Source organism: Prinia subflava, chromosome 4, assembly GCF_021018805.1.
Source record: "Prinia subflava isolate CZ2003 ecotype Zambia chromosome 4, Cam_Psub_1.2, whole genome shotgun sequence".
NCBI lineage: Eukaryota > Metazoa > Chordata > Aves > Passeriformes > Cisticolidae > Prinia > Prinia subflava.
Window position 1 is genome coordinate 12693103 of NC_086250.1, and position 5942 is coordinate 12699044.

Consider the following 5942-nt stretch of genomic DNA (forward strand, 5'->3'; position numbering starts at 1 on the left):
TTCTGCATGTGTCAGCTGCTGAATGGATAGTGGTGTCTCCTGAAATTAAGCCGAATGAAAACTGAATTACAGCACAGCAAAGCAGGACCTGCAACCTCCAGTACAGTGAGCTTTTTTTGACATGAAATTCTAGCCCTGGAGTGTATGTGTGTGTGTGTGTGTGTGTGTGTGTGAGGAAGCAGGTAACCAAATTGCTGCTGCTGCTACAGACCTTGTTTCTTCCTGTGTTTGTTTAGTTATTATGGTAGTAACAACCACAGGCATAAACTAAGAACAAAAAAACATTTTTTAGTTTGATATAAAATACACATTAACACACATAATTTATTTAGGCTGGCCTTAGGTGTAGACTGGGGACAGCAGACCAGATGGGAAGAGGCAGGAGTAGTGTGGACCCTCTTCTTTTTGCCCATGGCTCTGGCAGAGTGTGGAAGGTGCTGTGCTGAGAAGAGCTTGGTTATTTGGGATACAGGTGATTAATCTGGTTGGCACTGGCCATACCCAGAATCAACCACTGTCCAATGCCTCCTTGTGCCTGGGCAGCAACAGGAATGAACAGTTCAGCTCACCAGAGGTTCTGTCCCAGTTACACATCTCTGTTTCCCACTGCAGGGATGGAAGGGTCCTCTCTGCCTCTGAAGGGTTCTCTCAGCCTCCACACATTTGAGTTCCAAACCTTAGCTCCAAATATAACCTTGTGAAGCCCAAACCTGGCTGCAAGAGTGTTCATTTGTATCACTCTACTCACACTTCACTCCTGTATGCTGGTGGAGGGTCTGGCTACAGACCGGTCCCAGACCATTTACCACCTACCAGAATGTGCTTTGTAACCAAGAGGAATGAGCAGAAAATTTATATATTCATGCTTAGTTTCAGTTCACAGAATGATCTTCTCAGAGACCAGATGTGTTTTAAGCTCCCCATGCCTGGGAACATGGGTGTGTGCTTGCCCTTGTCCCTGTGTAAAATCCTACCACTTCCATTTTGTGGCTTTGCATATGTGCCCTGCCCACACAGATTCTGCCACTGGTGTGCATGAACACAGACACCACAGGGTACAGGGAATCCAGTCCTGCATTACTGTGACAGGCCAAAAATGCCACTCTATGTTTTAGCTTTTGGGATAGCAGTGAATGAGAATCATTGACAGGTCATGAAGGTACCACAGCAACAGACGTGTACATCTTCATGGAAGGGGCAGCACCCCATTTTCCATGGGAAAGGCCACAAAAGATGAGCCCAGCATGCTCCTTGCCCTCTGCATTCAGGCTCCCAGAAGGAATTAACACAGCCCTGTGCTAACCAGCCTTCTGATGGCAAATAACTGCATCCACGTGATGGCCCTGATGGAGAAACACAGATTTGCCACCTGGAATTTTCTGTGTGGAACTGGTGATTTCAGTTTAAACCACTTGCTTGCTCCAAAGTCATCAGGCAGTTCCCTGAACTGCAAGCCTGGGTGCCTTGGCTTTTCAGGCTCCAAGCTTTGAGAGGTCTGTGGATCACTGAGGTCAGAAGCTTCCAGCCTTCTCTAAGTCTTCAAGTTGTCCAGCATCTCCAGAGACTGATTTTCCCAGTCTGCCTCATACTCCCCAAACAGCTGACACCCAAGCACAGCAGTCAGTGAGAAGGGCTACCCTGGGATTCTGCTTCGAGTTTCCCAGGGGAGCTGGGGAAATACATCCTGTCCAAGAAAAATGTGAGCTGCTACTGCTGCTGGAACGTTTTTATTTCTTTGAAAAACATTAGCTCTCCATGCCTTGTCCTGAGCTGTAGCAAATACTCAGCTTAACAGATCTAGGCAAAATAGGCAAAGGGCTGTTGAGGTGGAAAAAGGAACATAGTTTCTAAAGTGCTGACAAGCATCTTCTTTTTTTCCCCAGAAGTAAAAATTTAGCAGTAAAAGTCTTGGAAAGAAAATATTTCTTTTTTTTTCTCTCTCTTTAGGAACCATTTTAATATTTTTCCATGTGTTTCTGATCATCTCAGGGCGATGTACAGTTTTTCCGAACTCCAGAGAGGTGAAGCTCTTGGTGAAGTAGAAATCAGCTTGATCCCAAAGATTTTAATAACACCAAGGGATGCCTGCAGAGGCCAGTGATGCTGAAGGGCAGACAGTGCTAATGTGTAAGGCCAGGGACAAGCAAGTGGCAGCAATGCCATTCACTGATAGCAGGACTGAGCTCCAGGCCATGCCAAAAGGCAAAATCAAAGCAGAGTTTTACTCTGGGCTTGCCCTCAGCCTGGATCAGTCACACATGGATTCCTCTTGCCACAGACAGGCTGCCTTGAGGCAGGATGGACTTAGCTGGAACCCAAGTGTTTGTTCAAAGCCTCTGAGCCCTCCCTGTCTGGGAGCACACACTCTGCCAAGGCACCAGTTCTCCTCCACAGCTCTCCCCACTGGAGAAAGAGCCACAAAACTCACGAGGAGAGCACCAGGGGCAGCTGATCCTGGTGTGACACAGCAGCCTGGGATGGAGGCAGGTTATGCTGCAACCCTCCTGCTCTTCCACTCTGTCTCAGGTAGCAGAGATCTACTTAAGTCCTTCTTCCTTCCATTCCTTTTAGGGAACAGAGGTATGGTGGACTTCCACTGTGCCTAATGCCCTCTCTTCCTCCCCACAGGATGGTCCTCACTCCCTTGAGGGACCCACCAGCCCTGCACCCTCAGTTTTGGGTGCTGATCTTCTGGAGCCAACAGCAGAAAAGAGGCATTGAATCACTTGGTTCAGAGAGGCAGTTTGGACAACCCATTGATTTTTTCCAAACATTTCTGTGCCCCATTGGGATGAAACCCATTAACTTCAGTGGGGTTTGGATGGCTTCCTACATACACAAAAGTTGAAAAATAGTGCTTTAAAAGAAATGCCAAAGTTAAAATGGGAAATTTTAATGATTCTCTTTGTATTTTAATTTGGTGGCTGTATGCTGACAATATAATTAGAGAGATGCTATGTTAATTAATGCCAGATGACATTAGTGGGATGGCAAAAGCATCCAGTTTTGTAAAGAATAGTTCACAGTTGAACTATTCCTTTCTCCCCACCCCATTTTCAGTAGAGCACTATATTCAAAAAGTCAGAGACAGCTGAATTAAACTGAGAGTCAAACCATCCACAAATACCATATACCTTAGCGTGTTATTTTCAAGTGAAATCTAATGTTATTGCAGAAATATACATTAGCCATGTTTCCTTTAGTGCCTACATGTTTAAAAAAAGAAGGAAGGTTTGCAAGACCTTGTGCTATTCCTGTGCTTAAAGTGGGTAGTGGCCAACCAAGCTGCAACTGAAGCCAAAGGAGCAGGACCTAGACTTGTGCTTCACATAGCTGAGGGTTTGAAATATAATTTTTGGTTTAGTGTTTGTGGATTTCTTGGAGTCCATCAGATAATTTGAAAGAGATTTGCAATGATGGGGCAATACACGTTCACATTCACCATGATGAGCCTATACTTGCTGTATTCATAATCTGAGTTCAGCTTTGTTAGACTTCAATCTATACATGTAAAATTACTGGAGTCCCCCAGACCACTCCAGGACATTTGACAGGGCATAAAAGTCAGCATCTCATGAGAACTATAGCCTTTATTTTAATATAAACTTAGATATTCCAAACTGTACATGTAGAGATATTTATCTATGGATGCAAATATTTATATATTTAAGTTCACTGTACGCTGTTGTATAAATGTCTTGTAGATCCTGTCTTGAGTAGAGTTAGTGAGTTAAAAGTCTTGGGAAATATAATTGTATCCTGCTGTGTCAGCAGACAAAAAATTGCAAGCACATTTGTACTGTTCTAAATAGAATTTAAAATGAAAAATCTTCTGTAGGTGATCTCAACAAGTGAGCAGCAGAAATAAGTTGGCATGACTTCCTTAAAAGCCTTAATTTTCCTGGGGGGAGAAGAGGCAAAGGTAAAACCTGAAGGCTGGCAGATCCCAAGTGATCTCTGGCTAAACCCAGGGAAGCATCACTGCATGGCCAGGACTGAATCCATGCTGGTGCCTGTCTGGCAATGTAGGTATCACTACCACCCTTGGCCTATTTTAAAATAATTCCCTTTACTAATATTCCTAATTCACAGCAGGCAAACCTGAAGTTGCACAAAACCCACTTACCTTTCTGTGCTAACATTACAGTGGCTTTGCATCTGCTTTGCATAGAGTTCAATGCCAGGAAAAGCCACGGGGAAATTAACTCTTGTCCCAGCTTGTCTGATGCTCTCTGTTAACAGGGAAAGCTTACTATTCATCCCCAGGCTGGAGCTGAATTTTACATGTCCTGCCCCCCCAGCCTGCAACTCCTGACAGGTGAGGAATGCTCCTATATTCTCAAAACTAAAATTTCACTGAATTTATTGTATCATGTTTAGGAATGGGCAAATCTGAGTACTGTAAATGTGGGATTATACTTGGCCTGGTGCTTGATATCATAAGGGAAGCATCTTATTGGAGTAACGGGCTGTGACTGGTGTTGCCCTCAATGTTCCATATCCATGGAGGATCCAGAAGCCAGGGACTAGAATATTTTATTGCCATTGTTAATAAATCTTTGAATTGAAAATATGTTTTAACAGAAGTATTTAGCTGCAGCACAGTTCTGGGATCTGAGGGTGTGCATCGTCTTTGCACATGTTCAGAATTCTCTGTGCAAATTACACTGAAGAAACAATCACTAAAATTAAGATGGTAACTCATAGGAAAAAACTTCCACAGAATCGAAGAGATTTTCCATCACTTGTGCTGCCTATCATCCATCAGCTTTCATATCAATGCAGTGAATGGGCTGGCACTTAATGTTCTTAATCAGCTCATTTATTTGATCTTGTTTCCAAACCACTCCACACACGCGCACGAGAAGATATTTCTGAATTAAATGCGAATACAGCAAAAAGCAATTTCATAACAGACATTTATAAACAAATCTGTGCACAAAAAACTGCAGCTTTGCATTCTGCTTTTTCCAGAATCCTAGCAACTCGTTTTCCCTCCACATGACATGCAAAAGGATTGTTTGCACATTTCATCGAGATCCTATGGAGATAGGACAGCACAAGCTGTCATCAAGACCTGAAGTTTTCATGGAGAAGGTTCTGCCAAGAGCAGCTGCTCTCCGGATACTCTTCTGATCCCAGCTGTGGCTGTGTGGGTTCAGGGTTTCCCACATCCCAAGCATGTGGTTTTACCACCAGGCTACTTGTTCTTTGAAAGCAAGTCTGACTTTTGGGTTTTACATCTGCTCATGTGAGGCAGCCTAATTAATAACCCTGATCTGCGAGATGATCTCATATTACTCTGTCACATGCATTTTTGTGAGGGTTTTTTTTTTTTTTTATTGCGGCCGTTGGGAAACAACCTAATAACCTTTAACACAAAAATTACTAGGTTACTGACACCTAAATTTGTGGGAGAGGTGAAATGGGGATCATAAAGAGTTTCCTATCCCTGGAAGTGTCCAAGTCCAAGTTGGACGGGGCTGGGAACACCCTGGGATAGTGGAAGGTGTCCCTGCCCATGGCAGGGTGTGGGATTGGATGATCTTTAAGGTCCCTTCCAACTCAGGCCATTCTGTGATTATGTTTTCAGTTACAGGGAGTTACGGTTTTAGCCTTTTAATAAGAAATCATAATTTACTATGCATCTGTTAACTTGTTTAAAATTCCCAAACACTGTGTTTATTAACCTTTATTCAGAGCTAATAATCAAACCTTGCATTTTATTTTGAAAGCCGACCAACTTTATGTGGTTTGTAAGTGTCGCAGCAGTTCCACAAAGCCTCTGCTGACATTTCCATGATGGATAAAATCACTCTTTACGTGTAACCAGGCACTGCCTGTCCGGGCAGCCCACATGTCCTGGACGAGCCTGTCCCAAGCCTTACGGTGGCTCTTGTGCCTCTTCCCCTCCAGGGTCCCCATGGGCTGTGAGGGAAGGG